The sequence below is a fragment of the Lepeophtheirus salmonis genome, chromosome 5, assembly GCF_016086655.4.
Source record: "Lepeophtheirus salmonis chromosome 5, UVic_Lsal_1.4, whole genome shotgun sequence".
NCBI lineage: Eukaryota > Metazoa > Arthropoda > Copepoda > Siphonostomatoida > Caligidae > Lepeophtheirus > Lepeophtheirus salmonis.
In genome coordinates, this window is record NC_052135.2 from 65,515,119 (window position 1) to 65,540,649 (window position 25,531).

Consider the following 25,531-nt stretch of genomic DNA (forward strand, 5'->3'; position numbering starts at 1 on the left):
TTTTATAGCATATATAAGTAATATTAAGTCATTTGAGTGTAAAGGTTATGCATAAACATTTAATTTAAAGTTATATGTAGCAAATAATTGTGGCAAATATATATAAAATATTTGGAATATAAGATATTTAAAATGATAAACATCAAATGAAATGAATCAAAAGCAAAATACAAACAACTTTTTACTGCAATATTACACTTTACATTGACTATTCGCAAGACTAAGTCATGAACTAGCATGACTTGTGGCTATGCTCTACGCAACATAAAAATTTGGACTTTTGAGATTTTCTGGAATTATGATTATATAGAATAGACCACTTTTGAAGTTTGTAAACTAAAATTATAAATATGTTCACTTTCAAATTTTATAGGTATATAAATAAAACTTAAGTTTTATTTACATAAATTATAGTAATTATTTTAGTCGGAGTCGGTACAAATTTTCCGACTCATGACTCTAACTCCACCAAAAAGGGGATTAATTCCAACTCATCCACCTTGATATGTATCCATAAAGGTTGAAAACAATGATAAGGATCATGATTCATGGTAATTACAAGAAATTGTCGTAGAATAAGATTTATTTTCGTTTTTTGCATTTTCTAACTTTATTTGTATTTTCCCTGTCATTTTTATTGTAAAAAATATTAAGTTTTTAGAGTAAAGGGAGGATTGAGGGCAAGGAAGAGAAGAAGAATAGAATGGAAGAATCTATTGGCGCCATGAATTATGGGGAAAGGACTTGGATATTCAAAAATATACTGTGTCCATCTTCCCACAAAAGATATTTTGATTTTTACAATTTGTTTTTCTTTTATGAATATAAATGGGCATCCAGTAAAACTTCTTTTCAATATATTGAAATTCCTTCAAAGTGAAAGACTGTCTTTCTAAATTGGAAAGGCCTAAGATATTGGACCCCTCAGTACTCATTAAGGAGCTTGGTGGCACCAAGATTTGGACTTACGTCCCTGAAACAAAGTATTTGCTATGCAAGCTTTGCAACTTTAGAACAAAAGCCAACAGGAAGGGTGTCCTATAACGTCATGGCCAGTGCACCAGGCACAAAAAGAATGTAAATTTAAATAAATAGGGAAGCAATGCTAGTCAGAAGGTGCTCAACGTCTTCCCTTCCAACGATAACAGCGATAACGTCTTCAATACTGACCTAGTGACCTATCCCTATGTCTCTGCTAATATCTCCCTAGCCAAGATCAACAACAGGGAATTCAAAGACTTCTTGGAGAAGTACACTAAGAAGAGGATGCCTTGCCACACCACCATGATCAGGACAATGGAGAAAACAAGCAAAGATGTAGTGGGCAAAATCCAGGAGAAACTTATTGTTTATCTCCATTGATGAAACCACAGAATGCCTGGGTGGAGCCCTGTTTGTAGTGCTGGCAGGACCTTTGGACGGTGAATAGCTAGAGAGGCCATCCTTGATCAACGTGGTCCATTTAGGGACCACTAACAACCGCACTGTGTATCAATTCATCAACTCTTCTCTGTTTGAGCTACTTGGAACCGACTTAAACCCCGATAAGGTGCTGCTGCTTTGCACAGATGGTGCTCCTTACTGCTTGAAGGCTGGCAAAGGTCTGAGGAAGGTGTAATCGAACTTCATTGACTGTTTTCGTCTCATCCACTGCCTCAACCGTATTGCCGAATTAGTTAGGTACAATTTTCCAAATGTGGGCAAACTCATTGCCGAAGTAAAGAAGATTTTCATTAAGTATGGCCGCCGTAAGTTGAAGTTTGCTTCCTCTTGCCATGTTCCCCTCCCTCCAGAGCCAGGTAGAGAGCATAGCACAAGGTAGCCTTCTACTACTGCGATAACTTCAATGTTATCAAAGAGTTTGACGACGAGAACAGGGCTATTTATGAGTCTAAGAAGCTGTTCGAATATGTCTCTTTTCCCCAAGACCTCTCTTTAATCAAAGGGATTTTCAAAGTAATAAAAGATAGCATCCCTCAGCTCGAAGAAAGGTTACCTCTTTTACAGGCCATGTCCATCATTGAGAATGTCCGTGAGAGTCTGACCATCCCCAAGTTTGCCCACAAACTTGAGGAGATACTGAAAAATCCAGCATATGAGAAGATGAGTCTTATTGGCTAAGTACTCTCTGGAGAGAATGTGCCTGGCATGAAAGAGCATCCCAACGCCATAGCAAGCATCAACTGTGCCCCATGATATCCGTGGACTGTTTTTCAAAGATATCCTCACTAACAAGAGGAATAGGTTGACGGAGGACAATCCGTGGGCCCAGATGATAATTAAAATTAATAAGAACCTGTTTTATTGAGAAGTTTTAATTATATATTTGTTTTTTCCAAGAATTCATTCTATTTTATATGATTTTTGGCCTTTTTCTATATTTTTATTTGAATTTTTGGCCTTTTCTGTATTTTTATTTGAATTTTTGGCCTTTTTCTGTATTTTTATTTGAATTTTTGAGTTTTTCATTTGCATATTTTTACATATGCAAAGTTACTTCGTTATTACTAAGAGGTTGTAATTATTGAATTTCAACTCTTCCTATTACGATGTCTCCAATTTTGAGATAGAAAGAATCTAGAAGATGACGTACCGTCAAAACTGTAAGCTATAGCCATAAAGAAAAAAAATATATTAAAACGTTTATATATAAACATTTTACAGTCTATATATATACTTATGTATGTGGCACGTCAACACAAAATGAGTCTTAAACAATAATCATAAGAAAGAGAAAATGTCAAATAATTTTTTTCTTCATCAGAGGCTCTATGTTTCATTGGTTTATACTAATCAATAGAGAAAAAACATACAAATTAGTAAGATGGGGCTGATGTATTAAGTTGTTGCATTAAATAGGGTTGGGATTTTTGTTGATCCCCAAGAAAGGGCGGGAATGAGACTTATGGTAATAATAAAATAAGATCCATGTTAATATTTCCTGCCTAGTATATGATTTTCATGGGCAAAAATCAATTTTTACTATAAAGAAGAGAACAATCTACATTGCAATTACTAAAACAGCAGAAAAATATAATTTATTTCAATACATATATTTTTATTTCATCATATATTTTAAAATAATTTACACCAAAAAATAGGCATAATTCTTCTTTCAGAGGGAAATGTTAAAACCACGACAATATATTAAATTATGAGCAAAAAAGAAAAACGACTGCTCTAATCAAATAAAAGAAAAACTTTACCAATCATCCCATCTCTATTAATAAACAAATAAATATACAATATAATGATAAACACACAATGGCAGAATTATCCTCAGGTATGTAAACAAACAACTTATAAATAAACAACAATCATCTTATTAACGACTTTTTATTTGAATTTTCTTGAAGGGTCAAAATACACTCGCTTTTTTCTTCATTGCCAAAAATATCTTTATAGCCTTTACAGATCTATGTGGTAATTATGGACATAATTTTTACAAGGTTTAAATGACATTAAAGACATCTACAAAAGATTGAATATGACAATTTAAAAATAGAATAATTAATTAGTTGAAGAATATAAATAAAATTGAGAGTGAGATTTGGGAAAAGCTTCAATGCTTACTTGTGTATTATTGTGTTATTTATTAAACCGACAATAAATCAATTATTTCTGTCAATTTTTTATTTATTCAGGTATTAGATAAAAACTGATTTTTAGACTAAAAGTAACTTATTGAGGAACAATATTATTGTCAGTTTTTTGTTTTAACTTATATCCTTTGAAATATTGATTATTGTACTGTCAGTTGATGTATTTAAAAAAAAATTACTTATTGAGGGTAAATTTGAGTTATTTTTCTGTAGAAAGGGGTCAGTTGCAAAATATAATTATCCTTCTATTATTTCTGGACGACCCTAAAAGAAGTTTGTGAGGATGAATTTATCCGACATACTCTAATAAAAATTTTATTATATTTTAAAGTAATATAATAAATTGAAAGTGAATTTTTCAACACCTCAAAATATTATATAGTCTAATGTTTTTTTATTTTTATATAAAACTCAATTTTTGCAACCGTTCTAGACTATATATAAGGTTGCAAAATTTGACAGGTTGTATTATTTATTTTGTTAGTGTTCTTTTGAACAGCATATAAAGTTGCACTAATTAAGTATAGGTAAATATTATAGTATTACAATTACTCCATCTGACCTAGAAATTATCTTTGAATTCCTAATAAGTAATATATATTCGTTTTTCCAGGAGTCACCCTAAATTAAATCAAATTATATTTAAATGTTATTTGTGAAGACACTATTACTGGTATAAGTTCCAAATAATCTCTAATAGTATAAGTATATGTTGGTATATTGTGTTACATTTTAACGTGTTTAAATCAAAATAGCTCCGGGTTAGGGAGACAAAAATACAAAGTATTGGAACAAACCATGTTGCAATTTATAAACAAAATTTAGGTTTTACTATGGATAATTTTGTAACTTGTATAAGAAAATTGTACAAGTTGATTTCAAAAAATGAATTGAATAATTTTGATTAAAGAATTCATAGGACTTAGGATAAGGATAATTCAATATTTGAATATTCAATGGATGATTGATATACTAATAATGTAACTTTTGACATTTTAATACAAATCACTAAAACATAAATATTCTGCAGCATATTGTAAAGTTCAAATGCCCACAGTTGCATAATATCAATTTAATTTTAATCTATGAAAATGAAATGATAATATCAATTAATAGTTGGTGATTGGAACCACCAACATTGTAATTAAATAATTTATTTTAAGACGAAGAAATTACAGGTTGTACAATGTGATTAGGCAAGTTAGCACTCATACAGCCATAATAACTTGTACACAACAAAAGAAAACAATTCATTTTATCTTACAATGCTTATTACATGAAAAAATGACTGAAATGAGCGGACTGAATTGATATACCTATCTAAACGATACTAATATATTTACAATATATGTATAATATTGTATGCATATGAGCAATTTATTAATCTTTTGGCTCGACAGTTCATTGATATAGTTGTAAATATATATTCAATGGATATGTAAAATTTTTAATTGTTATATTCAGTATTCTAAACGTATAGCCTCATCAAAAAGTTATAAAACCACTTGTTTTTGAAGAATAACAAATCATATTTTAAAAGTATTCATCATATATTTTGATGAGGAATAAACAATCAAATTATAAAACATTATCAAAACAAACTCAAAAAATTTAATATGGACACATTAAAAAAGATCCTCTAAATTTGTTCCTTCAAATGAATAAGGCTTCTAATTTCGAATAATGATCAGAGAACTCTGACCACACATTAACCTAGTGGGCGTTATATACTTATAATACTTTTTTTCACAAAAAAAAAAAAAAAGATAATAATAACCTCTTACACATCCTCTCATGGGAGCTTCTTAGTATGATGAAATACAAAAAAACATATCATTGATTTCTTTTAATGTACTTACAATAAATATATAAAAGTAAAGGGGTTCCTTTCTATCAACCCCTTTTCCTTTCGGAAACAACAAAATGATTTCTTCTCTTCTTTTTTCCTAGATTGAAAGCTATACTTAATAAATAAATAATATAACTAAATCATAAATCTCTTTAGAAAAGGAAAGAAACAAAATGATATGAAGATGGAAATCCCAAGAGTAAAGTACGTACTTAAGAAAGGAAAGGATAATGAATTATCAATATCATTGTTGTTTTTGTTATTTACTTTTGATATAAATATAGGTAAAGATATAGACATGAATCATTTATAGAATTAGACCTGATCAAACTTCATATTAGTTCTTCTTTATGTATATATAGAAAAACAATAGCATCATTTTCAATACCATGATGACTTTTTCATAAAATGTTATTTTATACTAGGACGTATCCGTATTCTAATTTTTTTTTCAAATGACTATTATAAATACTTTAGATAACACCAGAATTTAGTCAAACTTGTCGATAGACAACAAGATAAGTAAAAAAATTATAATCCTTGAAGCATAATAAAGATACTTAATAAAACTAACTTGCTAATCATCTATCTAATTCCCTTTTTTAATTCGTAGTCAATATACCTTCTCTCCTTTTCCGTTTGTACAATAATTTGTTGTATGAACTTTTAATTTTTATGGTACATTTTTGAATGTACATCCCATACTTGAAAAAAAAAACTTTGATACACAGGAAATCGATCCTGTTTAATGAAAAAAAAATACACTCAAAATTATTAACAACTTTTATTTAAGTCTTTACCTATCAGTGTTTTTGCTAGATATAATATTTTTCTATCCGACACTTTGATGATTATTTTGCTATCTTTTTTTTTTTTGCCAATTATAACTTTATTTCAATTTATTATACTATGAATTACAATGTGGAAGTAAAGTGACACCTAAAATATTTCAAAAAAGGAAATCGTATTCTTATAAAATCTTTTTTTACTTCTATCTATAATTTCTACATTTGATAGTTTCATCATATTTTGACTATCTAATAATGTGGACTTGGAAAAGTAGGCCTCAAGTACAACTTTTACTAATTGAGTATCCAATAATCTCAATAGATATCATGTTGTTGTTTCTATTACCTGTTCAATATTTAAGGTACTTTTGTCTCTTATTAGTGCTTGGAATGTTGATTTATTAAACTCAAATTATAGTTTGATATGAACTGTGAAATTATGGGGCGTAATTGTTTGAATATAATTAATAATTTGTTTGAATCTCTTCCCAACTCTTTTAGTAAAGAAAAGGTTGCGAGATGTAGTGGGGATTGGCTTATATACCTAACTTTAGTCTTTTTACTAATATAAACTTGAAAAGAAAAATCTATTATCATAATTTTTGATACATATAAAGCTCCAAACTTTTTTTTTTTTTTTTTTTTTGTAAAAATCCTTTCCTTTGATATTCACATTTATTTAAAAGTTTGCACAGAGAATATCATGTTATAAAAGTATATAATTTATATATGAAGACCTGAATTGAAGCTTGCGTGACTTTACTTCTTTCTCAAAACCAGTTGAATTATTGTACCATTGTATTTGTATATTGTATATACAATACACAAACATATAAATTTTACTTTATTCTAGGTACATTAAAATAAAACAACACAAAAACAAGAGCAACAAACTTGAAATTAAATTATATAATTGAATAAAATAGTATTTTGAGGTATTTTTTTATACACAAAATAAATGCATATTATATAATTAGCTCAAAACCCCAAAAATATATCTTCATTATCAACGTGTTACGACCAGAGCTGTAAATTCTAGAAACTTTTCATGAGTAAAAAACAAGAGAAACTGAAAATTAAAATGAGAGGAAAGAATTATAACAGTCATGAAGTTTCTTTAGCAGCTATGAGAGGAATATATGTTCTTTCCCAATAGTTAAAGAATAATGATAACAGCCTATTAAATAAAAAACCCTCATCATATAGCCAACTACACAAAAAAAACTTTGGATGCTAGAAAATGCTTCAAATGTACAACGTGCATATATTTTACATATGCTGAGAGTTATAAAAAAATATGAACTTCTACGATGTACAACAAAAAATGATACCAAATGATGTAACAAACAGTGATGTAAATCGCCTTTTTTTAGAATTGATAATCTGAAGAATTTTTTTTTCTTAGCTGTAGTCATTGTTATTCAAATCAGTTATAAAGGGTTTTTCATTAACAGCGCTCACATTTATTTTTTAAATAAAACAAAAACGATTTGAGATATCGACGATTTCGTTATTTGCCGTTAAAATACATTCGAGTCAATTTATGAATAAAATTCGATGTCGTTTGAATGACCACCACGTGCACGTTTTACGAAGTCCAATCGTTGAACCCAATTTGCGACTACCTTTCTGCATAAATTGGCTGAAACTGCAGCAATTTCGCGTTGAATATTTGTTCTGAGCTCTTCTAACGTCAACGGATTATTGGTGTAGACCAGGGCTTTCACGTGACCAAAAAGAAAATAGTCTAGAGACGTTAAATCGCACGAGCAAGGCGGCCAATTGACTAGTCCATTTCTAGAGATAAGACGCTCACCAAACTTACTCTTCAATAAATCGATTTTAACATTTGCTGTGTGTAAAGTGGAACCATCTTGTTGAAACCACATATCGTCCAAGTCCATATCTTTCAATTCAGGCCAAAAAAATCGGTTATCATGGTGCGGTAACGATTTCCATTCACAGTAACGTGGCAATTGTCATCGTCGACGAAAAAGTACGGCCCAATGACACCGCCAACATGCAATCCACACCAAACATAAATTTTTTGGGGATGTAATAGTGCCTCATAAATCACGTGTGGGTTTTTTCTGGCCCAATAGAGCGCATATTTTGCTTGTTAACAGAGCCATTGAGCCAAAAATGTGCCTCATAGCTGAAGATGATTTTACGTTCAAAATCAGGATTATTTTCGAATTTTCCTTTGTCCCATTTTACGAATTTCCGACGTTTGAAGTGGTCAAGCAGTTTCAGTTCTTTTGTCAACTTGATCTTATACGGGTGTAGGCCAAAATCTTTTTGCAAAATTCGCCACAACGATGTCACAGAGATGCCCAACGATTGAGAACGGCGCGTAAGAGACAAATTTGGGTCATTTTGAATTGATGCGCTTGCAGCAGCAGTATTTTTTACACTTCGTGCATTTCTTTGTCTCACTGGCACAGGAACATTATGTAGCGTGTATGTGGACTCAAATTTTTTCACCAAACGTTGAATTATTGATTTTGCAGGTCGATTACGTTGACCATAGCTTGGCGTTAACACTCTTAAAGTTTGGATCAAAGACTCACCACTTTTGTAATAAATTTTAATAATTTGCAAGCGTTGCTCGAGTGTGTACTGCTCTATGATAAAACTACAATTATTTTGAAGCAAAGCTGTCAAAGAAACAATAACAAGTATGACGGCATTTTCGAAACCTATCATCGTAAAATGTGAGCGTCTTTATTGAAACCCCCTTTATTATAAACGTCATTGAGCATTCGTAAGTGCTCATAACAAAAAGAGTAACTTTGAGGATTTGTTTTATTTGTAAGTCCTTGTTGGACTCAGAGTAGAATTGAGGATCAAAATCGGAGTGATTCTTGCCAATGTCCTTGTTTATATCCTTTTTTCCCTCCTCCCATGTAATAGCTGATTGTAGCTGATCTAATGGAACGTCGTTACACCCACGAAGTTCTCCTCCAAAATATTCTTCAAACTTCAAATTGTTAGGCTTACCATGTTGATTTTCGATTTTTTTTTAACATACCCGAAATCCACGTGATTTTCATCCCTATAAATAAATACAAATTATTTTTCACATATTTTTGACGTTTTTCACTTTTTTAACCAACCACTATTGAGTTAGGCAGATATACAAATGAATTGTATATATATATTTATTTTTTTTTTGGCACTACATTCATTATTTTTTTAAGCTTTAATTATATACATATATTTCACGAGTGAAGCGTACATCATAAGACCTTAATTTACAAATAATGGATGGAATTATTTAGATTTCAGTACATATTTTTAAAGATCCTGTCACATGATCAATGATCATATCTGTAAAGAATAAAGTTACTTTAATAGGAAGATTTCTGCATTTTATGTCTAAAATGTATCTCTCATTGTAACTTACAAATGTATTTATATTATATAATTCTAATAAAATTTTATTATTATAACAATCTATAAGTGGCTAAGGATGTCCAATTATGTTGACTCTTCTTACTAAGTTAAAAATAATAATAGTGAATCAAAACCTAAAAAAAATGAATAAAAAGCTTTAAAAAAAATAAACTTATCAAAAAACAATGAAATTGCATTGTAAATTATATAAAACTATAAACTAAAGTAAGACACAATCAGAAACATTAAAGGAGAGTCGGATACGTATTTAACAATTTCTTAAAACTAAAGATTCCGATTATGAACAATCATATTTAAAAAACTCTGCTGGAGATGATTGCTATTGGCAGGTGACTGTGTAAAAAAAAATAGGACGGTAACCTTGTATTGAAATGGTTATTTACTAATTTCGGTTTAAATAATCCATAATAATTTAATTTAAATCATTATAAAATTTAAAATATATTTTTTTTCATATCATAAAAAAATTGATTCTTTTAAAGTTTGAGTAATCCGACTGTTATATTATATTATATGTACAAAGCTAGAATTCTTAATCTTAAGTATTTTCTAGCGTGCAATTTTTGTTGTTGTTTGTTGACAATTTTAATAAAATAAAAAAAACTTTAAAATACGTCATCCTTATTCTTTCATTCTTGAGGAGAGAACATATAAGTATAAAGTGTAACTTCGAGTATGTGTGCTCATGAAAGACAAAGAGTAACACCGAGAATTTCTTGAGAAAATTCTTGTTGGACTCAGAGTAAAATTGTTGTTTAATATTATATTAATTCCTGCATTTTCTCAAAATTGGTTGATCGCATATCATTTATGGGCACAAATTTGAAATTAACATAAAATAAAGCGAAAAGAAGATAAACATTGATATTAATCATGATTTTTTTAATACTCAAAAGTTGGCTTAAACCTATAAAAAGGGTAAAACTATTCAAAAATTTGAATGTTCTTCAAAACCGTATTTTATGAGGAAAAACTAATTACAGTTCCCTCGTCAATTACTACTAGATAGAATTTGTATTACTTTTGTTATTCTATAGTTGATAGTGTACTCGATAGACGGACAAAATATTATAATGTAATGTTTTTGTAGTTGCAATCTGGGTAGTAATTTTTTTTAAATATGTTATCATTATTTTTTGAAGAAAAAAATAATTACAAAGTCATATCTAGTACGTAAAAGGCAAAGAGTAAAACAAAGGATTTTTTGCAAACTGATAAGTAAAATAAAGGATCGATATCTCGATAATTCCAGCCAATATCATTGCTAGATACAAAGTGGTACTTGTGTTTATTTCTTTTATTTCATACCTAATTCCAGCTAATTTAATGAAACGTCATGACAGCTTAGTTTCTCTCATTCAAAACATTCTTCAAATTGTCAGGGCTACCATATTATTTTTTGGCTTTTTGTATTATTAAATTCTGAAAATGCCTAGGATTTATGTGTTCTTTGAGCCCATTAAAGAAAATATACAAATAAACTAGTCACTCTTTGTAAATTATATTATATATACGTAAAATTGAATGTGTGTAAAATTGTACTTTGGCGGAGTAAATAATGCAGAAACATATTATGTGTGTATTATTATGATATGATCATAAATTAAAATTGATTGAGCGAAAATCCTATAGATAACTACAAATAACTAAAAGAAATTTGTGTATATCTTTATAATGGTCTTAATAGTCTATCATAGCACATACATACAACCCCAAACATGTATGCAAATATATTATATGTACACTCCAAATGGTACATGGATATTTGTTTATGGTTATAGTCATTTATTTCTTGTAAAAATAGAAGAAAAATGTCATTTGAAGGGATTTTTTCTTTATATCTAAGAGCATTATAACTTTTAGGCTTATTTTTAGACTCGTGAATTTTGTCAATAATTATCATTTGTAAATATTTGCCTCATTCTGAAGAGTATCAAAAGATAATACAACATAAAAATCGTTGGATTATAAGTTACGTTTTTTGAGTTCAAGTTAACCCTATAGCGACTGAATTTTATCTAATGAGCTAAAAAGAAACATTTTCATCTGTATAAACTTTTCTAGGTATCAGGATATAACATTAAGAAAACATATCTAATCAAAAATATTTTTAATCAGAAAAATATATATTAACAGGGCATTGAGAGCCTGGTCTTGCCTTATAAATCAGCTTGATAACTTTTTGAGCTTGACTCCATGGTTTTCCTTTGATTTCAAGTAAGGGGATCTCGTCTACAACATTTTAAGTATGCCCAACTTATATTTCCATTGTTACTTCCAATTTCTAATGCCGACTTTAATTATAGTAGAATTATAATCAGAAATTTATTTTAATTTCAATCGTGTTCAAGATAAGGACTACAATCTAAAAAATATTTCGAGAATATACTGAATTTAGCTTCGAGTTTGTAGTCAAGTTGAACAATAGTACAGAAGTTGGATGAAGTTAAAATTCTCGATTTTGCTCTAGTTCTAATTCACAACCACTAAATCAGGTGGAGTAAAAATAAATTTTTGCTCCGAACTTCTAAGCTACATAGAGAGCATGTTGGTAGTCAAGATAAGTAGTATCAATGTAAGGCAGTTGGGTGAGCTGAAAGAACTCAAGGAAAGAAAAAGTGTCCAAGAAAACTAAAAGAAAAAACTTTAATGGTTTGATTTTTTTGTTATTGGCTGCCTCTATATGGTCTTACATCCTATTTAAGTAAATGTTTGTAGTTGTTTAAATCATGCAATATTTGATTCAATAATAATTAAATAATACGGAAAAAATTCCTATTTTCTCAAAATTAAAAAAAAAGAGTAGTAAAGTTATTAAAAAATTGTAGAACAAGCAAAAGTACTATTATGCACGAAGTTGTAAAAAATATTTTCTAAATCTTTACAATGTATGTCATCTTAATTCTTATTTAATAGGTGATCCAGTGGTTCAATTATTTGTGCAGTCTTCTTTTTTGAAGAAAGGAAATGCTTTTTTTTTTGTGAAAAAATTAAGAAATGTATCAGCTTAGAATTTAAAGTTTTTTTATAAAACAATCATGGCTACAGATGAAAGTCGTGTGTATTTCGGGCATGCTAAATAAAAAGAAATTGAAAACCAACAGGGTAGTCCTGTTTAGGAGAAGAGCAGCTTAGCTGTCATGACGCATTATTAGATCAGCTACAATGTGTTTAGAGGAGGGAGGAGATGGAGAAGGAAAACAACCAGGACATTGTCAAGGAATACTGTCACATCGATCCTCAATTCTACTCCGACTGCAGCAAGAACTTACAATTATAACTATACGACAAATCCTCAAGGGTGCTCTCCGTATTTTATGCGAACACACGAATGTTTAATCAGGATTTGAATATGTTCTAGAAAAAAAAGTTCATACTCAGGACTTCAATAAATATGACAATGGCTGAGGCCACGAAAATTCATTCTTCAGATTACCTATTCTAAAAAAAAAAGAGGCAGCCTAAAAAATACACACGATTTTCATTACTTATCTTAGGTTAATTCTCTAACGACGACGTGTCACATATGCAACATTATCTTAAATTGCATCTTATTCTGCCAAACTTTTACTTTCAGTAATGTAGAATTGTTGATTTTTTTTAAATAGTAATATTCGTATCAAACACTAGATAATAGTATGTTAGAAAAGCCCCTTTCATGAAAAGGTTACTTCATCAGAACAAAACAACGTTCAAATTCCTCTTTAACGTTTTATTACCTTAATAAACATTTATTTTTTTATAGGCTGTACCTACAAAAATAACCAGCTATAATTCATATTTGATTCTAATCAATTTTTTTCTTTATTTATGTACATACGACCTATGTGAATATTTAAATATATGTTTTTAATGTGCATATTTAGATTGAAGCAATGAGTCTAACATTTTAAAGAAGAGTAATGATTAAATCAAATTAAAATGTTCTTAATTGTAAATTAGTTTTTCTTTTCTTTACCCTACGATTTTTATGATAGTCTATAGTACATTTAATATCCAGGGAAACACTATTAACATATGCAAGTACAACAGCAGAAAACGGACCTGAGGAGTATTTTTTTCAAAGTTGAGATTTTTTAAGAAATTCTTAAAAAATCTTTAGTAAAAGATTATATTTTAAAAGGAAGCATAAAAATAAACTTGGACTCTACTGGAGTTGCTAAATTAGAATAACATTTTCAGAATGTTTTACAAGTAGTAGATATAGATAATCTAGTTTTTTTTTTAATTATGGGGGGTTTGATGCACCTTAGTACCCATAAGTTTTGAATCCCACTGAAGTGATGCAATTTTTTCACTTGGTTCTGTTAAGCTATTAAAGCAATATTTCTAGATTATTATCCATGTATTTCTTACCAACTAAAATTAAAACAATATATTTTTGAGGAAGCCCAAGTTAAAAATAAAAATATTAAACACATAATTATTTTTAAAAAAACGAATACCAAATATTATAACATTCTCATTTAACAATGCTTAATGTGGCAAAGGTAAAATTTATTGAAATTTTAAAATATTTCATATGGTGTGTTCTTATTCAAGGTAAAACCTTTTTATTATACCGACAAATCAATATTGTTTACTTGTGGGGGGTCTGATGCACCCTACTCCTGATAGAAAAATGGTATTTCTTAACTATTATTTAAAATATTAAAGAATCAGAATCGACATCACTAATTTTTACAAGAATAACATCGGAATCGGTATCGATATTTTTTTTAATCCTCCTATCACTAATATATATATTAGAAGATTATTTGTAAGTATGGATGCCATTGGTGTTAATGACAGCCTCCAAATGGAGCAGGAAGGATCCACACATGATATATGTAGATACATCTCATTTCCTTATTCACGGAGGTCTTGAAGTCGGCAATGTTGTAGTATGGAGTCCAAAGCTTTGGACTCAACTTGCTGCTAAATGCTGCAGTCCAGTGGGTTGAGGTTTGGGCTTTCAGGTGGCCATAAGTTCTTCATAAAGTCATTCAGAAGACCCCTATAACGCTTCATACAGAACAGTTGATGCTTTACAGTCAAGAATAGTCCCTCCTAAAACCTCTTTGACTTATCCCCTGTAATTTTGATCACTTTTGAGTAGAGCTGTCTAGGGACTTTTTGCTTGCCCATTTGGCCCATGAAATTACCAATTTACCCTCAAAAAAAAAATTCCCAGCTTTGGTCATTATTTCGACTTACCTAACACTCGAACGCGATCCCTGAGGATGAACCTATTTCTTAAATACTTACGAACGTGTTAGATGATGTGGAGGTTGAACCTAAGCTTTTTGTTGATTTTCGAGGTGTTTAGGGCTATTTATATTTCTGTCTTTTTCATAATTCAGTTGCATTTGTTTGTAATATCTCGATTTAAAAATAACAGCAGGAGTTTTTCAAATGAGAGTGCCCATTTTATTATTGAAACTCTGAATACCTCTCAAAAAATACAAATTAAGAGGTAATTTGTACGAATATCGGGTGAGCCCTTTGACCCCCACACATACGTAATGTATGTATCTAAATTTTATATAAATATATAGAACGTTATTATATAAATGACTATTTAGAGAAATGTTTCTCAATAGGCTCGTCTTAAATGTACAAAGCTGATCAAAAACGTAAGTATAATATATATAATTATTTCCCTGGTGCTGAAGATTTCAAGATGTGTAATTAATACAATACTTGTACATATCCTGTTTTAATAAGATAGTGACATTTAAGTATGTATTAAAATAATCAGAATTTCATTTGTATATCCAAAATTAAATGTAAGTTAGCAAGTAACATAAATTTCAAAGCACTTTATGCGTGACGTTTTTTCCTTTCATCACTATAAAAAGGAGTTTTTATTCCAAATCTGCATAAAAATCATTTAAGATTTTAAAAAATCTCTTAAAAAAAGTTTATACTTAGTATACTTATTATTTTAAACTTGTCAACACAAAAACAAACTAGAAGGATTCTTTAAATTAAGTGTAGATTACATTAAATTACACAAATTATCTTCCATTTCCATTAACAAATTATTCTTATTAATTCTTTGGGGGGCCTGCAAGTTACAATTAAAGTAGATAAAATTAAGTGTCGCTATATAATAGAATGAGAAATTGATAGAGTTTATTTGAAAGGATATATAATTCATTTAAATCAAATAAAGGTTTTGCACTGACATTATTGGTTATCTAACCTTATTCCACAAATTTGAATACAAAGCCTATAATTGGCTCAAATATGTCTATGAAATATTGGGATGTATTTGTATATATGAATTAAAAAATATATTACATTTTTTTGGTTTTTTTTCTTGATTTTTCTTCGCATATATTTTGTGTACAATATTTAATTTGAACAAGGAAATTTTATACGTATTATAACGTGTATAACAAAATTAATGCTAACCAATAATCCAAATTTGGTATAATAAAATTTACAAGGCTGTAAATTTTATAGTGGGTTGCAAAATAATTATCTCATGGTAGTTTTCATTAAGAAAGTAAAAATTTGCATCATTTATTTATTAATCAGCTTATATGAATGAAAACAAGTTATGTTTTTGTTTTTTTATTTAAAATGTTTCATTTCATTTTTTAACTGCAACTTGTTAGATTACAATTTGTACAAAATGAAATACGAGAGTGATCTGAAAAGTGTCCGACCTAACAAAGATAAAAGAAATTTTTTACTTTATTTTTTAGCATACTCTCCTTCTTATTCAACAAACTTCTCCCAGGGATTCTCCCATCTCCGTGAGCCGTCCAAATAGTACTTCACGGTTTTTTCTACAAAATTCACGTTACCATTTTTATTTTTGGCACAATTATTCAAAGTTGGATTGACTAAGACACGTCAAATGTTGACAGAACAAGTCTTTAAATGTCTGCTATTGTTTCAATCCATTTAAAAATAATAAAAAAACAAATATTTATTGACAGCTCGATATTTGATTTTTCCCATTTTTATAAAATCACTCACATCCACTCCCGCAAACGGCTGTTACATAACAACTGCATCTCCAAAATGGCTGAAATTTTGGTGAGTAACTGTCAATGGATACTAGATAGATGTGATTAGCTGTTATTTACGAGTGTTGAAGTCTTCACTTTGAGGTCGGAGACGATTCAGACAATCCTCGTTTATATTGTGTAAAATTTAATGGAATGAAATGCAATTTATTTTTAAATGAAAAGTATCACATAACTTTATTTAATATAAATTATACACAAGCCTTTTCCCTAAACATTTTTTTAGGTCTTGATTATATAAATATGTTAATTACTACTCTTTATCAAAGGAAAAATAATATAAGTAGTATATATACATTAAAAAAATGCAACAAAAATATATTTATAAAATTAAAAATATAAGAAATTATATTATTTGCATTATATCATAATAATTATGTAAAATAAATGATGTCATTTTTCATAGGTAAGCTTTAGAAAATAATATATCAAGAAATAAAGAAAAGAGCATTGCATAACCTTAACAGATAATTTTATGTATACGTCAGCATTCTCACTTCCCCCTCCCCCCCGAATTTTTGAAAGAGTATCGTGCTGTTTATAAAAAGGCAATTTTTTGTAAAGTTACACCTCTTTAGAGTGACCCCTGACTGTAAAACTCATTAATGTGCATACATATTGCACATAGAGATGGGTCTGGGTAATACTTGTACCCGGAACATCAATATGCAAAATACTCACATCCAACCCAAAAAACGTCGGCAGGTTTAATATAAAAAGTATTCAGATTTTTATTATTTTTTAGATGATTCATATTTTATTAACTAAGGAACAAGCTACATGTGTAGAACAATTTAAGACCTGTTTTGAGGTAAAGACATAATAACAATCTGTTAGATGTAATCTAAAGAATTAATTTTCTTTTCCTAAGCTGTTGCTATTGTTATTTAATTCCTGACTAGTAAACGTCCCATTCTACACCAAATCCTGATTGAACATTCTTGAGAATTTGTTGCTGCGTTGTAATTGTAAGTCCTTATTGGACTCAGAGAGTAGAATTGAAGATCGATATCGAAGTAATTCTTACCAATGTCCTGGTTGATTTCCTTCGCCCCTCATCCCTCGTCACCGCTGATCTTAGTTGATCTAATATTACGTCATGACAGGTAAGCTGCTCTCCTTTTTTAAAAATCAAATTGTCAGGGATAACATATTGATTTTCGGTTTCTTTTTTTAACATGGTCAAATTACGAAAGATTTTCAGCACTATTTATCCTTTTCTTTTTCTCTCAACTATCCTCTCCCCCCCGGAGTGTATTGTTGTAAGAAGTTAATTTATATTTAGATATGACGACAGGATGACAAATTCAAGGCTAATTGGTACTTTTCTAATTTAAAACGCATAATAAATTGAATTAAAATAGTGGAAAATCATGAAAAGAAAGTTCAATCATCACCTCAAAGACCAGTATTCTCTGACTGGGCAGAGACGGCTTCATTGTTATCCATTGACTGGAGTACACACTCTTCCAGCCTTGGTGGAATAGACAATAGTTTATTTATAACATAATAGCTTATGCCTTGAATTTTGGATATAATATATTGAATCTTCAGGTTTTCTTTGTATGTTGAGGACGTTGTTACTAGCCAATCCAAAAAACTTAGCTCCTGACCGTACTTTTTACGGATCAAACACTCCACCATTTTAACAACAGGAGCTACTTTCGAGCAAAAGTAACACAAATGGAATAAGGTGTCGAAGTTTTCTTTAGAGAAGGAACACAGTCTAGGCTCTACATCCGGATCTTTATTAATCGGCGTATACCCGTTTTTACTTAGGCAGCTATCATATATTTATCCCATTGAGGGGCAATTTGGATTTTTTTCCTTTTTGTATGAGTATTTATGCATGTACACAAGTGATGAGTCATTACTTGAGATCATATATGGAAGGTACTTTTGTTTCCTGCACTCACTCATCTCCAAGAACGCTGGGAACCAATTAAAAAGTGAAGAACTGGAGGCAGATATATGACAACGACGTCATATATTAATACCATATTATCATGAAACTTTTTATTTTCATGGTTTTTCCAAAATGGCGGCTTGGCCTTCCTGTTTGGGTGTCTTATCATTCATTTCTTACTCGGATTTTTACATTATTCTATACTATCAATATGTTATTTATAATCAAGGCTATAGGTATGTGTAGCTAAAAACTATTTGAGAGTATTAAAATCCCTGGGTAAATATCCGGTTCTACACGATTCCAAAGTTCAATTATCTAAATCTATCGTCTTCAAAAAAACAATCGAACAAAATTCATAATATTCTATCTATATTTATATTGAGATTGGAAATCTTGAAATTTTTGTGACATTACCCTTTTTAATATTTTTGTTCATGAGTTCTGAGAAAAGAAAGCTTTATTCTAACAGATCCTACTGTTGTGCTATTATTATTTTTAGTACTTAGATAAAAATGTATTCTGTTCTATCTTTTCCTACACAATATTAAAAATTATTCTTACTTTACACACTTAATTTTTTAAATCTTGAATTTGTAAATTGAACACATACCAAAAAATCTTCCATTAAAAAATCTTAAATAAAACCTGGTGAAGAAGTTTTTGTACAGTTAAATTTATAAAGAATACTTACAATTTTATAATAATGAAATTAATTATTTCTTGGTGGTGGCCAAAATATAAATTGTAACACTGTATCTCTCATATAATATCACTGATACTCTATTCCTTATCCTATACATTTTGAGAAAAAAAAGTTTTGGTTTCTCTTTTTCTATTTTAAAGAAAAAAACATTGTCTTTTCTTCCAAAGTTTTTCGAAAGGGTAAAGTATTTTTAATGGTATGTACTGCTGTGTTGTTCAATACAGGTCAAAATAAGTGAAAAATATCTTTCACAATCTCTCCAAAACAAATCTGGCCCAATTCAAATTATAGTGTGGCAATTTAAAACGTTTTGGGGAGGATTGTAGGAAATATTGGAGACCCACTGGGGCATCCATCGTTGTTCTTACAACTTACATATATTTGGAGAAAGTTAGTTGCACTTTTCTACCCGAAAACTAAAAATGTAAAATGAAGAACTTGAGAAAGAAAAAAAGTATGATATCTGTCTAAATATTTGAATTAACACATGGGCTAAAAAGTCTAGAGCTTAACTTTTTCTCGTTCAAAATTAGTTTTTAAAAGTATTATTATTTTTGTATTCATTTAACAGAGTCCCCATAACACTTTTCAAGCCCTTGTTTAGTTTGAATGGTATCCCACTTAGCGCAATAACTCACAAACTAAAGAACAAATTATCATGAAGTTTTGACATTTTGACTGTTTTCTTTTGAGATTTGGTATTAATTGAAAATGAGGTGAATTTTAAAAAATAGGACAATCTATGTATGAAGCCCAGACCTTTTTAGCCCATGTGTTCTCTGAGGTACATAATTTTGTACATTTCATTTCCAGATGTCCTGAGTCCCTGAAGTTGTTCGGCATAATATCACAGTTGATAAGCTTGAAGCATATCTTCACCAGCTATTGTCAAGAACAGCCCAAATTTAGAGGTTATATCATTTGTGGGGGAATTTTTTTTATGTGATAATGGCACTGCAAGTGTACGGATTCCAATAGCAATTTTGTGTAGTCCCCTTTTCAATAAGAAAGTAATACTACACAAGAATAACGAACGACACTATAAGTATGGTATATAAATCAAAAAGTTATTTGAATTGATGAATACAAAACTTGATACGATTCAATGAATTCAACAGTAAAATACATAACCATGTTACATAATCAAATTCAAATTAATTCTTTTTTTTTTTTTTTTTTTGTTCTTATTTTTAAAAAGCTTTCTGCTTTTGAAATATCTTTGTTATTATTTTATTCTAAGATGATAAAATTGATAAAGAGCTTCTTATGGTAACATATCATATATTCTACATAATAAAAAGTGTAGATCTTCAAAGATCAAAATTCATTTTCACACCCCTTTAGAATTAAAATTTTGAAATATTACAGCCTTAAACTGTCAAACCCAATATTTCTTTATGTCTTTACGTTTTTCATACAACATCTAGTTGTGGTTTATATGAATAACGTTCTATATTTTAAAATTATTACAAGACACACAATGGAGAAAAATTAGTGTTGATATATAGGTATTGTAAAACATTTATAAGTGTATTCATTCCATTATATTATTAATAAAAAGTAATTATAAAAAGTAGATTGTGAAAGAATTGTAATAAATTGTCTTTTAAATTCCATATATAATCCCAGTAGCACTTGACGCGTTAAATACAAAGGTGTATATAGTTTTTGAGTACAATTGTAGTTTCTGAGAATTTTTAAAAGTAATACTAAAGATTTGTTCGGGAGTTGTAAATGTAAGCTCTTGGTGGACTCAGAGTAGAATCGAAGATAGACAATGCAGTAAATCCAACCTATAACGTGTTTTGTTTTTTTTTGTGTGTTTATTATCTTTTTCTTCTAGCTACTTGCCACTAATCTAATAAAACAACGAGACAGCAAAGGTGCTCTTCCTACAAACATGATTCCAAGTGTCAGAATTACAATTGGATTTTTCCGTTTCCTTTATTTTTACATACTGGGAGATCATATTTTACACGACTCCAGGTTGGAGTAAGAACAAAGGTTATATAATTCAATAACCTTGCTCAAATGTATTCCAAATTTTAGGTTTTTTCCCCCTTTTCTTCCTTTCATTTATCTATATTTATTTATATTGACTAATTTAATGAAAACCATAAAGTTAAGCGTGCATTTTTATAGCTTCTATAACACATGTGTATCAATTATAATATATGAAAGGGCTTGATAAGAGTATTTTATGATCCTTTATATTTACTTTATTGTATTTTTTCAATCTTAGGCACAATTTATTTTAATTTTTGTACAAAGTCATATATTTATATAAAGTTTAACTTCATTTATATTTATGTAAGTATACTTATACAATAGATTCCATCAAACACACAATAAATATTTAATATATACAATATAACACATTTATTATGTATTAAGGAAGGGGGATAGTAATAAAAAGTGCTAAATAATATTGTTTGAACAAAGTCTAATGAGTTAATAAGTGTTAAGTTTTAAAAAACATATGTACATAAATTTTTATTATATATTGATATCTTTCTTTATAGTGGTATAGTTTTCTATATAGTTTGGTTGAGCTAACTAATAGCTTTTCAATTATGTATTAAACTTCTCCATCATTGCTTGTGTTTACTATATATCGCTTATCAAATTTCATCTAAATGCTAACTGATTCATCTTTAATCCCTCAGAGTTCCAAGATCGATAGATTTACTGATCTAAAATTTAATTTCTGAGTAGGACTACTCTCAATAAAACTGTAAAACAAATTTTAGTTAAATTAGTTTCATCGCGAAAATTTTTAGAGGAATAGCACCCATCTACAATTAGAGGACTAGAGGGTCTATATTACTTAAATATTTTTTTGTATTTTTATGATATCAAATTCGAAAGCATATAGACTTGAACAAAACTCAGATATGTAATTGTTTGGGGTTCAAAATTGTCTTGGAATAGCTTACATTGGGACAAATAATGGTCCCCCATGATATTTTCAAAATTGAGCCTCTTTAAATTCTGAAGAAAATAATTATATTTGATAACTTGTTCACTAAAGCAAACTATTGTGCATTTTTGTATCAAATACAATTCGATTCTAAACAGAGCAAACAATTCATTGTAATAAAATATAAATAAGTATACTCAATATTTCATCCACCTAATGGTGTAGTACAAATGTTTGGACTTCAACTCGAGTTACTTTCATGGATTTTGAATCTGGTGAACTCGGAACTTGACTTGGATTCGGAAAAGGGCTCTCAAATCCTACTTTATATACAAATTAATTATTATTTTTTGCAATACATCCATCAATATCAACAATTAATTATGAACATGTATAATCTATTTAATTTCGGTATGATAAATTATACCCGTATTTTTTGGAGAAAAAATGCAATTGTCATTTCTCAACGAGAAAGCTTAAATAGGTAAATAATTATAAAACTCATTACTTTATCATATACTATCATACGAGACTTTAAAGGACATAGCAATTTAAAAAAAAGGTATTTACCTCCCAAAACCAAATATAGACATTTTTAAACAAATATTTTATCGTAGATTGACTAACTTTGGAATAAAATATATATCTATACTTTTGTTAGGGAAGTAAAGTTGAGCTCAATCAAACGATTTGTAGTTAATTCTTTTTTCTTTTTTTTATTATTTACATTTTGGGATTTTTATTTCCCAAAACTCTTAACGTTATTTTTAAAATTTCAATATCCTTACCTTACATGTAATATTTTCACTAACAATGATAATTTATATCTTTTTAAATACTAACTATAAGCTGACCATTATAGGTTTTGACTATCGCCGTTTACTTTAAATATTTATAAACTTTGACTCCGACAAATTGATTTAAATAACATCAAAATTATTGGATTGGATGCAAATGTACACATCCTTCCCTGGAACATGGGCCGTGGTAGTTTTTATTTTTGGTATTGATGAAGCCAGAAATGTTAGCTCCAATTAGCGGAACTACAAATTAGAAGTTAATATATAAATTATACCTATATATATATATAGCCTTTTCTAGGAAACGTGTGAGAAAGACTCGCTCATTGATTTCAAGCGAACAATCTATATGAGCCCATTGTCCAATGAGCAACATATTCTACTTAACATATTTTTTGAAGGTGTATATTGACTATGACACCAATGACTAGATACTAAATTGAACTAAAGCTTTTGAATTTAGAAGAATGATAATAGTAATTCCAGTCTCTAAATATACATTTTAAAAAATATGGGAAATTATGTTTGACAATTATATTTCTTAGAATTCACATCAAATTAGTTTCTATTCAATAATTTTATTCACAGCTATCTTTTAAAAAGTTATCAAGTCAGATTTTTTTTAATACTGACAAATATTTATTTAATTCGAATGATCAGTAGACATTCCAAATACATCAAATTTAAATTAATCTTAGAATAATATTTTTGATGAAATTGTGTTTGATATATATAAGATAAAATAATAAACTAAATTATGCGTACACCTTCTTTTGACAAAATATCAAAAGTAGAAACTTAAAAGCGAACAAATTATATGAAATCACAAAACCTTGATAAAAAATTGCATTATATACGAATAATTTCTAGAAAATACATTATTAAAGCAATATAAAAGTTGCATTTATTATAAAGGGACGTTTCAAGAGTATACTACAATTAATATATTTAATTGTTATAGCACCTTTACGTAAGTAACATATTTATATAATTTATTGTTATTAGCTACTTACTTAAAAGGTTTAGTGACCGTTAATATAGATGTTCCGTGTATATGTATGTATAAAAATATATTAATATGATAGACATCTTGGATTCTCCTTGTGTAAAATAAAGTATCTAAATATAAAGTCTATATCCTCATATACCATTTGGTACAGTCGATAATCCAGAAACAACCTTATGAAATTTAATGGAAAAACTTAAAAGTAAGAAGTTTGACTTTATATAATCAAAAATTAAGGCATAAAAACGTCATGTCACCCGGAGTATTAATGAACTGAACCGTTCAAATAGAATTCAATTAGTAGAAGTTTCTTATCAAAGACCACGTGGAAGATTGCATGTATAGAAGACGTATTATAATTACTGGAGTTCACGTCTGAAACAAAGAAGCAACAAGAGGATGTCTTGATGTTCATGGAAGTGAGATTACAAGGATGACGAAATTATGAAGGGATTCACGAAAAAACTGGAGGAACTATCTGGCAAGGAGGATCAAAATCTGCCTTCAAAGAATGGACTGTGTAAAGTATACGGCAAAATTTCATACAAGGAACTGGAACTATTGAGAAGAAGCATGGATTTGAATGAGTTTATTGAATGGAAACTCATTTTTCAAGACTACAGGCAATTAGCAGGTGTTGATAGCTACTCTCACGCAAGACAACTAGCGAATTTAAGATCTTTCATGGATATAGAAATGAGGGAGAAATAAGAGTCTCAATCGGGATTAAAGAAGACACCAAGTCATCGGTTCCTGACATTTTAGAAGAATTATGGTAACATTTTCAATCCCAATATGTATAACCTCATTATTGACAAAGTTAAATTCCATTGCATGTATCAAAAAGAAGGTCAATCATTTGAAGACTTCAATGTAGAGGTAACTCGAACTGCAAATCATGCCGAATTAAATGAACGATTCACTAATAAGTACTTTTTAGAAGAAAATATCAATGTTAAATTAATTGTGGGTATTCGGGTTGAAGAAACGAGGTAAAAGCTTATGGCCACAGAACAAAAAGAATGTACCCTTCAAAAAGTTATTGATAGATGTCGAGCTGAGGAAATGTCGAAGAGGGATGATGAAAAGTTAAATTCTGGAAAAAGTTAACAAGATCGTAAAAGGAAAATTCAGGGATCAAAGCCTTAGTAGAAACAAAAATAGTTTTAGGAAAAATCCTGCTGAAAGAAAAATAATACAATGCATATTCTGCTCACAAGACCATATTGTGAATAAATGTCCTGCTTGGAAATAGGAATGTAGAAAATGTGAAACAATTGGTCATTTTTGAGGTTCAAAGGCCTTTAAAAATGGAACTGTAAGAAACAGAAGTGCCATAGAAAGAAACGTGACCATATTTAGTCCTTCACCTACAATATAAGTTCGATTAAACTCTCTTGATGGATTATACTTAGGTAATTATAGTTATGCAATTCTGGACTCTGATAGTGAGGTATCTATTGAGGATGGTCAATTTTTAAAAGAAATTGGAATGCACGCTAAAAATTTGAATAT